Source organism: Saccoglossus kowalevskii, chromosome 20 (assembly GCF_978046115.1).
Source record: "Saccoglossus kowalevskii chromosome 20, keSacKowa6.1, whole genome shotgun sequence".
NCBI lineage: Eukaryota > Metazoa > Hemichordata > Enteropneusta > Harrimaniidae > Saccoglossus > Saccoglossus kowalevskii.
In genome coordinates this window covers 6950240-6966610 of record NC_140660.1, presented here as the reverse complement: position 1 = coordinate 6966610, position 16371 = coordinate 6950240, and the positions used below count along the sequence as shown (strand labels likewise).

The 16371-nt window shown below is 39.3% G+C and overlaps 1 non-coding gene across 1 annotated transcript; it reads right to left on the bottom strand.

Annotated features, from left to right (window-relative positions):
• Positions 1–10548: 10548 nt before the first annotated feature.
• Mir92a (microRNA mir-92a) lies at positions 10549–10649 on the bottom strand. The gene is given in 1 exon segment (NR_037535.1): positions 10549–10649. It is a non-coding gene; the product is annotated as a microRNA mir-92a (primary transcript).
• Positions 10650–16371: the final 5722 nt, after the last annotated feature.

Here is a 16371-nt window from a genome sequence, read left to right as displayed (position 1 = left end):
TAGTACCTATATATGTAATATCAAAGCAATTGGACTTGCGGTTTTCAACAAGAAGTCGAAAATATCACTTTTTACCAAAAATTACAAAAATATTCACCGAAATTAGAGAATTAAAGATATCATTACAAAATGAACAAATCTGAGAGAGGTCCACATGTAGTACCTATATATGTAATATCAAAGCAATTGGACTTGTGGTTTTCAACAAGAAGTCGAAAATATCACTTTTTACCAAAAATTACAAAAATATTCACCAAAATTAGAGAATTGAAGATATCATTACAAAATGAACAAATCTGAGAGAGGTCCACATGTAGTACCTATATATGTAATATCAAAGCAATTGGACTTGCGGTTTTCAACAAGAAGTTGAAAATATCACTTTTTACCAAAAATTACAAAAATATTCACCAAAATTAGAGAATTGAAGATATCATTACAAAATGAACAAATGTGAGAGAGGTCGACATGTAGTACCTATATATGTAATATCAAAGCAATTGGACTTGCGGTTTTCAACAAGAAGTCGAAAATATCACTTTTTACCAAAAATGACAAAAATATTCACCAAAATTAGAGAATTAAAGATATCATTACAAAATGAACAAATCTGAGAGAGGTCCACATGTAGTACCTATATATGTAATATCAAAGCAATTGGACTTGCGGTTTTCAACAAGAAGTCGAAAATATCACTTTTTACCAAAAATTACAAAAATATTCACCGAAATTAGAGAATTAAAGATATCATTACAAAATGAACAAATCTGAGAGAGGTCCACATGTAGTACCTATATATGTAATATCAAAGCAATTGGACTTGTGGTTTTCAACAAGAAGTCGAAAATATCACTTTTTACCAAAAATTACAAAAATATTCACCAAAATTAGAGAATTGAAGATATCATTACAAAATGAACAAATCTGAGAGAGGTCCACATGTAGTACCTATATATGTAATATCAAAGCAATTGGACTTGCGGTTTTCAACAAGAAGTCGAAAATATCACTTTTTACCAAAAATTACAAAAATATTCACCAAAATTAGAGAATTAAAGATATCATCACAAAATGAACAAATCTGAGAGAGGTCCACATGTAGTACCTATATATGTAATATCAAAGCAATTGGACTTGTGGTTTTCAACAAGAAGTCGAAAATATCACTTTTTACCAAAAATGACAAAAATATTCACCAAAATTAGAGAATTGAAGATATCATTACAAAATGAACAAATGTGAGAGAGGTCCACATGTAGTACCTATATATGTAATATCAAAGCAATTGGACTTGCGGTTTTCAACAAGAAGTCGAAAATATCACTTTTTACCAAAAATGACAAAAATATTCACCAAAATTAGAGAATTAAAGATATCATCACAAAATGAACAAATCTGAGAGAGGTCCACATGTAGTACCTATAAATGTAATATCAAAGCAATTGGACTTGCGGTTTTCAACAAGAAGTCGAAAATATCACTTTTTACCAAAAATTACAAAAATATTCACCAAAATTATAGAATTAAAGATATCATTACAAAATGAACAAATCTGAGAGAGGTCCACATGTAGTACCTATATATGTAATATCAAAGCAACTGGACTTGCGGTTTTCAACAAGAAGTCGAAAATATCACTTTTTACCAAAAATGACAAAAATATTCACCAAAATTAGAGAATTAAAGATATCATTACAAAATGAACAAATCTGAGAGAGGTCCACATGTAGTACCTATATATGTAATATCAAAGCAATTGCACTTGCGGTTTTCAACAAGAAGTCGAAAATATCACTTTTTACTAAAAATGACAAAAATATTCACCAAAATTAGAGAATTGAAGATATCATCATGAAATGAACAAATCTGAGAGAGGTCTACCCAAGGTACATATACACCAAGTATCAAAGCATTCAGGCTTGTAGTTTTCAAGAAGAAGTCGAAAAAGTAAAACATTGACACGGACGACGACGACAGAGACGGACAATCACTCATATGATAAGCTCCGCTCGACAAAGTCGACAGCGGAGCTAAAAACTGAAAACGTTTCATTGCACTTGTCTCAGCCTACACTGAACACCAGCACTAGATAGATGATCAAGCACGTCTATGCAAACCAATTCCATCATGCAGGTTGTACCATTGCTCGAGATGCTTCGTTGATGCAAATCGTCTCAGCACTACACATCTTGTTCCGTAGTCGTGGTACTCGCGTGTACTTTGCAGGTCGGTGAAGACAATTTCTGGGTTGGTTTCAATGCATCATGGGAAGTTTCGGCCATCTTTTACAGACCGTACTCCTGATGAGCTAGCGTTTTGCATTCAACATCGAGAGAGGAAGTATCAACTTAAGCCTGTAATTGACTAATTTTTAAGACTTGCATTGGCTCTTAGAAAAGAGTCCTCATCAACTAGTAAACCAACATTGAAAATGTATTCTAAAATACTTGCAATTGAATTAGACTAAATTACTCCATGCTTTCTGATGATCTAAAAAAACTTTTCGTGAAGCACTCAGACCAGGTACATTACCAAGTCCAAGTTGCACATAGAAATAGTGTTACCTTTCCTACACGCAGAGCACGAGTTCAAGCACGAGTTCAATGCACAGCTGCCTATAAATTTGGATTTTAGTGAGAAACAAATAATTTCTTCTGTGATTTCTTTAATTTTCATTACTTGTGGATGCTGAATCACGGCAAACTAAGAATAATTGTATTCATGACGATGTGGGCAATGAAACTATTGAAACTTTTGTAGAATGCACACGAGCGAAAAAAATGGCCAAATCTGTTGTAGCACTAAAAAACAAGAACTCTTCGGCTAAATGTCAACTCTGCTGTCACTGGACTATGCAAATTCTGGTTTCTTCACACAATTGATAATAATGCCTACGAGTAACAATGGCAACACTTGTTGATTTTAGACTTTCAGAAACCGACAATGCTCGACAATGCCACATATCGTCAAGAGTTGCATGATCATGTTATAAAAAGACATTCACCACAACCAGTTCACATCTATTAGACGACGCCCATCAAGATCCATTCTATTTCCACCAACTTGCAGCTGCTCAGTTCCACCAATGGAAGGGCATGTCGGAAACACCCAGTGAGATGTCTGATCCACGACTTGACATTTACATGCATGTCAACCACCGCCTCAACATGGGAAGACTTCAATTCCATCAATCTGTCTCTTCAGGATAGCACTGGATTGGTGGAGCGGCGTCATTTTCACATCAACGAGCAAAAGCTAGAGATCTGCTTACCAAGCTACTTAAAGGCTGAAATGAATGAACCATCTTTGTATAGCGTCTTTTCAAAAAAGTTGATGTTATTTACACCAAGATATTAACAATGTTCTTGGTATATCCCAAAGATAGTAGTTTATTTGATGGTTTCCATGGCAATTATTGTCATTTTGTTTCACATCTGAATTTCAGTTGTTGACTGTATTCGGATTGCGATACAATTCGTTGTGTTCTAGGGTGCATTAACAATATAATCAGATTATGGGTCGAGAAACGTTCAATGGAAAGTCTACCACTACAACTGTTCTGACAAAGGTCAACGGCCAAGCATCATAAATCTTGTCTACTTTCGAAAACTAATGTACTTTGATACTGAGAAAGGTTACTAAAGGGCATCCCAGCCTCCTTCAGTTGACAATTTCTATTTATATAATATTACACTATACAGAAAAACTTTGAATGATATTAATCGCGTTATGCAAATTAGCTAAACCATTTACACTATCAGTGAGATTATTGAGAACAATAAGGGTTGACAGTGTAAACTAGAGGGGGGACTCGGCAAATTAATTTCACAAGATTTAAGATATCTTTTTTCACAACTATGCTCAACATTCTCCTACTGCATACGAGTAGGATTTCTATAAATATTCACTCTTAATTTTTTTTATGTAAATTCCGCAACTTTTCAAATGGCAAATCCCTTAGAACAAATTGCAGATGGAGTTTATTATTTAACATTATAGTGATGTCAATACCACATGCTCTATCTTTGACCCCTGAAAGTCACATCCTGATACTTTCTGGGGTATTGTCTAGTCTCAATATTGCATCACTTTGGAATTGGAACTCCACTGGCTTGCACATTTGGGAAAAATAATTAAATTCTTATCTATTGTAAAATTACACCTCTCTCTCTCTCAAAAAAAATAGGATACCAGCATTGGAGTAGTACAAGGGTGCATAATCCTGTCATCTGAGCACCGTTTTTAATTGCACAAGTACTTAGGATAATTCAGAAGTTAATAGAGAAGAAATGAGGCTTGGGGTAGGTTAGGGGTCTGTACAATGGTTTTGGTTATGTTTTCCCAATAAGGATTTGAAACATTTGAAGGGGGGCAAGCATCTGAAATTCTGGTGGGTCCCTGGGTGACTAGAAAATTTACAAGCTAGAGAAAAAAAAACGTCCAAAATGTTGCTGGGAAAGATACAAATTCACAGTCCAGATTCTAAAAAAGCACTGGTGTTTTCACCCCCCCCCCATGATTTCAAATGATTGATCCCTAAAATTAAATTTGCCAGCACAATATTCAGAGCAACTTAAGCAAACCTCTAACCTTGTACATCAAAATCATTTATGGGGTTAAACTTTTCTGTGAACCAGATGTGTCACCGGGGTAAAACAAAAACATTGGGACCGGGGGCAAAAAGGTGATTAGGTGCAATAATGATACAAGGCGCAGCGCAGCCTCCACGAGGCGGCCGCGTCGATTTGACACATATACAAAACGTCACGAAACTAATTTGCATAACAAAACAAACTTTCTTATCAGTTTGTACGCTCCTGGGACAATAGGAAGACTTATAAACTAATAAATTGAATGAATAGGGGAGATAACGATGCACCATAACGTGAAGTTGACAGCCGGGCCCAAGCAAATAGCGTGAACTGGTTATACCGAGGGAGTGAGCTGTCAACAGGAAAAAGTTCTACTAGATACAAACGCACTTCCCCGGTTACCTTGTGCCAATATTTTGGCTAGTAGTGTCAAACAAAGGTAAAAGCAAACACTACTAAAAACCGTGACGTTTGACTACGGATTAAATAACAAGGAGGGCGGGGGACAGCGCCATGATAAAATTAGCATTAGTAGCGAGGTTGACTTTGTCGTACGCACTCGACACTTGTGGTGTCGGTAGATGAATTTAAAAGTTAATACAACTGGGATTGTACATTTTTATGTAACGAGTTGACAACTTTTGGGAAGGTTAAGCAGGTTAGGCCTCGTCGTGAAAATCTGTGACGATGGGAGTAGAGACCGGCATGGCGGACATTGTGCAAACTGAGAGAAACCAATCAAAAACTTATGAACTTTAAAAAATGTTTAGATTTTCGATGCTACTCGGTCAGAAAATGATGAAGTACATTTTTACCTTGTGTGTACGTGTGAATTCCAGTAGTGCTGTCTAAATTCGTCGAAGGTCATACAGAAATTTCTATTGTTGGGACGCACGGCGGAAGAAAGACACGCTGGCCAGCCGACATACTTCCAACAAGACTCTGGGATTTGCAAAGAACCACAAGACTGGACCGAAACGTTGGTGGATTACGAACATCGGTGTAGACATCGTATTGCGCAGCAACTTTTTAAAAGAACTGTTGGAGGAAAAAAATAAAAAGATAACGAAATACGGTCACTGCAATAACTTTCTTGGCGTCCAACACATCAAAAGGCAACGAGCGTGCGAAGTAAAAAGCCTGGCGTTTTTACTTAACACCTGGATCATTCCATTAAAGAATAAAGGGGGCTTGCCACAGAGTGGGGGTGAGTCGCACGCAAGCTGCCACATTTCCTGAAGTGTACGACTATCATTCCGTTGTGAAAGCTGTTATAATTATTGAAATAATAATTTAGACAGATTAATATAATATTATTGCCATGGGAACTCTGTGAAAAGTTTTCTGCTTAAATCACATCCCTGCAAAGTAACAGCTATTTGTAAATGCAAAGTTCCGATTTAATGAAAGGGAGCATACCTATAGACTTTCACTCAACCGTGAACAATGGATGGGAGAAATCATTATAAATATGCAAATTAGTTACGACATTGTTGGGGAGTTGGCGTGGATTTCTGGACTTATCACAGGACTTAATCGATTACCAATGTTTGTAATATATTTCCGTATTATCTGCTATCAGATTGTTAGAACCACGTATAGCAATTTGTAAAGTTATTGGAATGAGAAGCACTATAATACACGATAGATTATCGAGACTTCTGGGGCTCCAGTCGACCTGATTTATAGTGTTTAACTAGTTTTCAATTGTAACCGTATTATTCATACAGGGTCGGATTTGCGAATATTATTGGAAAATGGGCCAGTTTCTTAGCACCGTTGTACTTTTTAATGAGTTTATCGTCATTAAAACTGTCATAGCACAAAAACGAGTACCAAAAAACAAACACCCTGGAGTCTGTTCAGATTTGAACGAATAGGGGTCGACCATTTAAAATTATAGGAGTGGGCGATATATTGCAGATTTTCATACTGATACAGCCACTCACATGATTTCAAATGACTGGCCCCTAAGTCAATATTGAAGTGTTCAGGCCCAGGCCACCCGAGTCGTTGAGGCAAAGTGCACCCAATGACACCTGCAACAGAAATCAATAAAACGTGCCTCTCCGTGATTAAAGGACTTTCTCGTTCGAAAAGTGACGTGGGTGCGAGTGTTGATTTCTTGGGGAAAAATGCACACCGACTGTATCAAAATGTGAATACAATATTTATTTATTTATTTATTTATTTATTTATTTGTTTTGTGTTCTTTCCTGGTTTCACTACTCTCAACTGTGGGGGCTACCTCATCATACTAATCACAATCATATCCGGGTCAAAGCTCGGCATTCAACCAATCACCATCACATCCGGGTCAAAGCTCAGCATTCAACCAATCACAATCACATCCGGGTCAAATCTCAGCATTCAACCAATCACAACTACATCCGGACCAAAGCTAAACTATCCCATTGATGGTAGCATAGAATCCATACAAATAGCTGCACATAAGGCCTGATACGAGTAATATCTCATTGTTCTACTTGTTATAGACTGCTCCTAACTAGTTACGAGGAAAGAAGAAACATCTTATTTCCCATGCAGATTTATGCGCATGTGGGGCATTATTTTTTTGGAAATATCTATTAAGTACAACGATTCCGGAAATGACGTAATTTTTACTATCATAATGTCACTTCGTCCTTTTTAAGACAGATATTCCCCTCAAACAGGGTCGATGTTTTGAATTCGGGCGACAGATTACCACATATTTATTTTTCAGGCTCCGTAACGGACCTACAGGGCTTGTTAACACGCAGATTAATGCTACCGGAGTAACGAGCGTGCCCGACTCCGGGGAGTAGGTCTAAGAATGGATTTGAGTACACTGAGTAATTGGTGTATTCCCAGAAGTGAACTTTACACAAAATAACCACCATGGCCAACCAGTATCCAAGGTAACCAGTTCGTTCGTGACTGCATGAAATAAATGTGTCTACAATCAGATAACTATAGAACGCTTTCTGATGTTTACGTTGTTGTGGTGTCCCAGTGCTATTGTGTCGTCTGTATAACCATCTTATATTGATGTAATCACCCGAATGAAGTGTGCCGGACCCGACCACCAAGGCCATTTTACGCAAACATTGTTGCCCGCCCTAGATCTCTTTCAAATCACCCTGCCCCAGGCTTCTATTGCTATTGATTTGGAGTCGATGCAAAGCACTTACAAAAGCGCGTATGATTGGCTACCCAACCCTAAAACTTGACAATCAGACCAATTAGACAGCAGCTTATTTGTTGACAGTATACATGTATAAAAATCGATTGACGTGTGCTGCACCGAATAGGCGATGGTCGTCGCGCCACGCATGCGCGAAATATGGGTCTCATATGGAAAGATGGCGGCGTTGACTGTTGCGCAGACCAACGAGTACAAACTGAGAGGTTACCAAACTTTGATTATGTTATTGCTTCGGTGATTGGAAGGTATTGTAGAAGTCACCGGCGGTAATTAGTGTGAGTTGCGTTGCGCCTTGTCTAAGGTCAGAACACATACTCGTGATTCCATTAGAAGAGCGCACTGGATTGTGGGAATATCATTGCTAATAACACAAATGTCGCACATGCGCGGCGCGACGACCACCGCCCTTGAAGTTCGATATTTGAAATTTTCCTTAGTGTATTTCGTAAAGTTGCCACCAAAAATGATTAGAAAGTATACCGGCCGAATGATGCACACGATAACCTAAGTTATTTGGCACACACACACAAAATGACAACTCGAGACGAGACAGAAGAGACAGTTTTGTGACGTCACCAGGACACCACCGCAATGCTTTGTACATGTAAGTTCAATAAACGAACTTCATCATCCATCATGACATTACCTTTGCAGCAACATTCGTAATACCGAGCAACACCGAGATAATCTAAATGGTACATTGCTAAACGCACCCCAGGATACTGTCGTTTTTATAGAACCGAGGCGAAAGCGAGACGTGCCACCCCGCAGAATACGAAAGATCAAAACTAGGCCCACCGAGTACCTTCCCCAGTTTATTGACAAAGACAACAGATTAACATTGTCCATCCACCATAGCAACGGTACATCACGCACAAGAATTAACAAAACTCTCAATGGGGAGTCCTGAATGGCCCTACGAGTGACCCGACCCGACCCGATCCTGTATTTGTAAGAACTTGAAAACCACTCACATCATACGATACCATGGGGACATTTCGCGAGATTGGATAAACTCCTCCGAGTCCACAGGTCGGTGACGTAGATCGGCATCATATGTACGTTGCTGGGGGTCCGCATTTAAAGCGCGGTGGTCGTCTCGCAGCGAGTGTTTGAATTTCATGTAAATAAACAATGTATTTTACACGCGCAGTATACGTCGTTATGAGTCCCATATCAAACAGGACGCGGCACGACGACTGCCGCCCTTTACAGTGTGCGAGAATTGAGTTTTAAGCAAAGTAATAACGCACACTAAAAATGCAAAGGCTCTTGGGTAGACGCTTGTTTGTAAACAACGACACGCTATGGCCGTCTGCCGCATGCGCAGGTGACGACTCCCACTATGGATAGCACACCAGTAATACTGTAGAATACTTTATTTGCGGCTTGGAATTAATTTTCACTATTTTCGCTGAAGGAATGATTCAGTGAAACTAAAATCCAGCGAATATATATATTTTTTTCTATATTTGTCAAAAATCAGTGAAAATAAATTCCATACAAAATACCCAAAAATTAATTCGAGCTAAAATAAAGTATATTAGTACATTTGCTCTTTGCGCGAAATCTACAACTTAAATAAATATATATTTGTTTTTTGAATAAGTATTTAATTTAATTTATTTTATTTTATTTTATTTTATAGTAATAATTATTCATTTATAAATATATATTATACAGTTTTGGCAATCGAAAAAATATTTCAAAATACAAGGATTATAATTACTTTGTTTTGGACATGCGCACTACGGGTGAATGAAATAATTAACTACGCGCATGCGTACACGTATTACACGTGACGTATACATAGTGCATTTGAAAAATGCTGGAATATGACATAATTCGGTACTTCGTCTTGGGTTGAAACACAATTTGTAGTGTAACTGCGTCTGTGCAAAGTCTCAGCCATTGGAGGACATTCTGCGAGAATGAAATAATCAGAACAGCACTGAAAAGACAGGGAACCATGATGGCCGCCAACGTTCTGGCAGAACAAGACACTTTTATTTTCCGCTTTTGCACAGAGGCAGCTATACTACATATTTGGTTCAAAGCCAAGATGAAGTACATTCACGGATTCAATTAATACACGGCGAAGAACTCAACAAAGACATTTCAATTAACTTTTCGTGTTCAATCGACCAAATGACACACTTCCATGGGGTTAGTGGGCGCAATAATTCCAGCGTCACGCGATCACGACCTTCCCTTTTGTATGAAAAGGTCAAATTTCAGAAATATGTAACAAGAACAGATGAAGAATAGTAACTCTTTTTTTGGGGGGGGGGTCGAAATAAAGTTTAACTTTTGGCTCTAGCCAAGTACGTTTTCGATTCGAAACGAGGAATTACAATTTTCAAAAATTCAAAATGGCCGTCGCGGGGTGTCAAGGTTATGTGGAAATCGGATGATCTTTGTTGACGTGAAAACATATCAGTTGAATCCGTACCAACATTTTGTCACGTGATGCAAATAAATGCTCAGTTGTAGGAACTACATGTTTTGAACCATTCCACCACTACTGCCACTTTCCGTAAAAGTAGTTCCGGTTATTAGCTTCTTCAAATTGAGGAGGGGTACAGTATACTAGTATACGAAACTTGTGTATCACACATTTTTGACTGGGAAATTGTGCCGTCGTTTGTAATACTCGAGTCGCAACATTGCATTGTAAGGTTTAGGATTAGTTATCGACGAATTAAAATATTCGTACTTTCGTCAGATTGGAACACGTAACCTCGTCTGTGGTTGGTCGTAACTAAGGTTGCCATAGTGACTGTAACACTTAGGCCGGGACAAGTGCAATATTTGTTGTCATCACAACATTGTTCTTATTCTGGCCTGAGCGTCCCCAGACAAGTTATGAGTATTATGACGTCACCGGGAATCGAACAAGCTAAACCAAACTGAAATAGGTACGATGCAGACCTAACCACCATACTTTTCACTCAAACCAAGGCGCATCAACCAAGACGTATACTGTTGTGAAAAGACGATTTGCAGATTCCAAGTGCACGTGATAGTACTTTGAAATGTGTTTGATTCTTAAGAGAGGCGTCGATGTATTTTTATAAGTCATGCGCTCTTTGGAGATGCCGGGGCTAATATTATTCCTGTGACTGGAGAGATACCTCGCCGTAAAAATACCGATATCGCCAACAAGACGAAAGCCAAACTGTTGGGCCAATTTTGCGAAAATGGAAAAGTGGACATCGAAAATCACTTATTGGTATGTGAAAATTATCATAGTTTATATATTTTTATTGCATTGAACGTGCCTCCTTATTAGTCCTCATTTGCATACAAGTACTTGCCTTATGACGTCACAAAGGGACATTGCTGCGCAGCCGCGTAGACGTGGGAGTCGGACTGTGCTTAAGACACGGGGGTGTGGTTTGGGAAACACTCCTGGCTCCAATTCCTGTTCACAAATCTAAAGTAAACTTCTTTTAACAAATCTGAGCCAACAAATTCTACGCTGTATTATGCACATAGTATAGTTACAATTCGATTGAATAACGAAAATTCAAACCAAGTTATTTTCTTATCAGTACTATTTGTTGGGTTAATTTTCTAATAATATTTTATGGGAACGTATATTAAGGTTGAATGCAATTCTCCTCAGATGAAAAGGTCGTGATCCAAAAAGCAATTTGAAATGAAAAAGATAAATTACTGGTTCTGTGCGTCGGCAGAATAATGAGTTTTTCTGCTACTTACGGAATGGAAACGGAAGTATTTTAAAATGATCCTGATGCAACGCCGGTAACTAGAAAGTTGTTCTAGTTTCTGGTACACTATTTAAAAATAAATAAAACACTGGTTATCCCTTAGATATATAGAAATTCGAACTGAGTCCCCCTGCCCCGATGATCTCCACCAACAAACTTGGTTAGCGAAGCATTGAAATATGAGCAAGGATTCTTTGCAATCAATAAATCGGTCATAACACCGATCAAACTCGCACAAGTTGGATTGTACCACGTGTTCCGGTCATCGAACCTCGAGTTCAGTAGTGCGATCGTTAACGCGAATTAAATTTTAGTTTTAGAGTTTTAGACCCCCAGAATTCATTCACAAAAATGGGCGTGGTGTGGCACGGAACTGGGAGATAAAGGAGGGGTTACTAACATTCTTCCACACATAAGAATGCAGCGGGGACTGCACGTATCCAAATCAGCCCATCCCCAGGTTCCGATATGAAAACCATCGACGCCTCCCTTAAGAATCAAACACATAGAGACGCGTTAAATAGAGTGCTGGCAATTAAACAACTTTCGCTGAAAGAGGTGAAGGACGGGCATGACAACAGTGGATATAATATAATACAAACAACAAATAACAGTTCCCCATTGAATTCGTGGTTATTGTATGTGTACACATTTTCCCCGGGCCTGGAACTGTCATCTTTATGAAAGTATTTCAATCTGCTTGCTAATTATATTTTTTTTAGTGACGGAAACGCAAAATTGGAGGACTCCTCGCGCAGTATTCCGAATTGGGTTTGACCCATTTCAATCGAAACTCTGGAAGAAATAATATGATGCAATATTTACCCAAGTGTAAAGGATTCCACAATTTGAAAAATAGGGTAGGCTGCAGTTGTTTTGAATACGCGTATTGGATAAGGAGAAGACAAAAATAAAATTGTTTGATAAATGTATCATGTGAAAGAATTAGGGAATTTTTAATATCAGCAAGTTATCATCAATAATTAACAACAATAATTGGAAAAAAAAACATAAAATACATTCCTCCAGACACATTGAAGGGCACACAACAATAATTCACGCGATACAACACAGTTCACGCGATACAACACAGTGCGCGCGATACAACATAGCTCACGCAATACAACACAGTTCACGCAATACAACACAGCTCACGCGATACAACACAGTTCGCGCGATACAACACAGTTCGCGCGATACAACACAGTACACGCGATACAACACAGTTCACGCATACATATACATACACGCAGTTGATTCTTCATCATCACCGTCTCGTCAACTTTATAGCGCATTGACTACATTATGCTGATTGGTTCTTTATAACCCACGTGGCAATCACGTGCACGAGTAATAACTACCACGTGACAGGGATATGTTGGATACTTTAACAATTTATCCTATTATGACGGAGAAAGGGAACTGTGAATTCAACAGGACATTTCACTATAAATTGAAATTGAAATATTGAGTCAATTTTATTATGCAGAATTTCAAACCGCCAAATTTGAGAGCACTGCCCACTACTCAGTACTACCGAACACAGTAACTCTGTGTGGTGGGAACTGTGTGCCGAACTATAATATTCGACGAAAGCGAAGCCCACTAATTCAGATTTAAATTTGTTCAGACTGCTTGCTATATATGGAGACAATGAATGAGGAATAGGTTGAACCACTGAACCGTGTTAACTGCATATCCCAACTAACGGTGGCCTATTGTTAAAGAAGACGGAGTGGGAGAGTTCATCGACGAGATTTAGGGGCGGACCATTTGATATCCGGTAGGAAAACGCAAATGTTCCTTTCTCGTACATTATCTTCAGTCATTATTTTTCACAGTCACATTCTGGGTTCCTCGGCCATATTGGTGTCCGGGTCACATTGCCGAGTATGACAGACAAAATTTGACCAACAGACCCGATTCAAAAATGGCCGCCGAGGTCTCGTTGATAGCGAGTGAGCCACGAGACTTGTTTTTGTATACTAAATACGAGTAGCTAAATACCGCGATAACAAGTCACGTGACCCCTCGCTCTTATCGGGATCCCGGCGGACATCATTTGTGGATAAGCTATATTCGGACCGATTATGCCGCGAGACCACGATTCAGAGCAGATTAGGCACATCAAGAAGTGACACAATCTCTCAGTTCTATTTCTACGAATTGATTGTCGTTGATTGGTCGATGCGTCACAGTGGTACTTCTTTCAAAGACGCCCACCAAAGCATTGCCATGCAGGTGTTCGACTTTCAAGCCCGACGAAAGCTCAGTTTTATTTTCCAAGACACAAAAGAAGTGGCAATAGGACGAGTTAGCCGTCAATACCACGAGGTGCATTCGTTTGTTTATATTTCAGGACGGTCAGCTTGATGAACCGAGCAACACCTCAGTAACCGTTATTCCGCGACATTTTTTTTAAAATTATAACTATTTCACTTTTCAGTGCCTTTCCGGAAAAACATTTTCAGTTATCGATAACAGTTTAAAGAAATCAATACAAAGACATAGTAACGTCAGTTATACGCGTGGTAAAATTCAAAATGGCGGTGTGTGGTGGCAGAGATACTTTCGGTGATCTAAGCGCAAGGAATTCTGGGAAGAAAAATGGAAGTGACCCTAATTATAACCGGCTATCGTGAGCATTTGCGTCGTTTATCATTTTAACACAAAACGACAGTTGTTCTGTGAGTTAGCAATACATGATGCCACCGTGAATCAAAATTCACTGTTGACCATGCAAACAATACCCGAAGTTTATAAAACGACGCCATCTACGGCAACAACATATTTTGAGATCGTGAAAATAGACGACTTTCCCGGAAGTAGCCAGACTGGGGTGCAAAAATACTCCTGCTTTGTCATAGGTGAAAATACAAACATGTCAGTTTGCTGATAGTCAATAGAAGGGAATTTTATTTTTGTGACGTCGATTGGTTCACTCAGAAGCGCATATCACGCGTGCAAGTTTACGTTACACCCAAAACGAAATGCGCGCGAATGCGAAACGCTGCATCTTCGACTTCCGGGAAAGTCGTCTATTATGCGTGAAGATGGTGAATATATGAACCGTCCTATGTAAAATGTGAAAATACATCAGGTCTTTTAGTCCCAAGCGACGATAACAACACACGCTAAAAACGCAAAGGATCATGGGTAGACGCTTGTTTGTAAACAATGACACGCTATGGCCATCTGACGCATGCGCAGGTGACGACTCCCATCACTTTCAGTGATGCCAAACTTCAACACTCAATAATGACATTATTATGCGCATGCGCTTGAAGCATAACTTGATTTGTACATTGGATGGAATAGCTGATCAAAATTTATGACTTTCGTACCGTACCCGAGCAAAGTACATTAATGACGGACACGGTTGAAATAAAGACCCATATTACGATCAGCCATGCGTGGAAACAAACGGCCCTGGCAGCAATCAACACCAACAGCTGACTTTGTCTCGATTTAATCGAAGGTCTCTTGCAGAAACAATGCTTGCCATAGCAACGCAAGCAGAGTGATTGGCAACGCGCCAAGTTACATCACCCCCCCCCCTAAAACGTGGCGTTAACTGAAACACGCGTGGGATAAACGTGGAACTATGTCAGTTAAAGGGGTCAAAGGTCACCATCCAGGTGTAGTATGAAAAATCAACAGGTTGCCTGATGGCGCTAAAATTACAGGAAAGGGCTTATCGTGTTTCACAAAACTTACATTTCCTGAATCGCTTGCGTGGATAATTTAACAATAGTCTCAGCGGACCACTTTGTTCGAAATGCAGTGTCGTTAATACAGTGTCGTCGTTGGTATTCCCGCAGCACCGATTACTGTGAATCGCCGTCTGCCGGCCATTTTGATTTAGAAATATTTATATTTTCGAGTGCGGACTTTTCAACTTCGCCGTATAAGTCTACGGTTTTTTTTACGCGCCGAGGAAAGCGCAGTGAAACCCGTGGATGAAACACGAATCGGTAATTTACTTTTGTCTGCGGGAATGTTTTGCATCCATATTTTAGAGTAAGGACACAAGTGCTTAGGAAAGTTATGACCTGAAATAAACGGAATGATTTGGTGAGAATATCCCCACTAACATTTCGTTGGTTGTTGTTAGTTGTACGATACGCGAATGACCCGTGGTTAAACGGGTTGAAGGTCAGCCAGTATGATCCGATATCCACTGATTGTTGTTCAATTGAACGCCCTGAGCACCGAATTACTACACACTAACCAATAAAAAACGCCTATTTGATAAAATTGGTCAGAAATTATATAACTGCTCCGTCTCGTGTTGTCGCAATGCATTGTGGGTATTAATAGGTGAACTTCACTGGTATACGTACGGAAAGTGACAAACGATCGGGCTATCTAACAACTGATGTCAAAGTTCAATGTTTTCATCCCGCTCCTTGCTCAGGCTGAAATGTACGTGCCTGTCACGAATTTGTAATTCGTCTGTTTCAGTGGAAACAGCCGGGTAGAATCGTCCCCCCCAAAAAAAACCTCAGATGCGACCTTGTTCTATAATGTGCGTAGCTACATGACACTGGTCAGTTTACCGTTACTCGCCCAGCGGTGCCGTGCCGAGCAACAAGTGGCAAACACTTTGAAAACTATACACCCACGACCCACATCTCAGTGATCATAGCTGTAAAAACGAGAACTGAACAGTGTGCTTTTTAGTCGACGTGATTTCTCCGAGTGCTTAGTTCCGCTTTTCGAACGAAACCATGGAGTGTTTGACTACACAATCGGTGGCAACAAGTAATGGGAACTTTAACGTACAACTAACACGCAGGTACTCAGTGACAATCTCGTGTAAGTGTGAAAATGTCAAATTCTTTTAAGCGACGGAAGA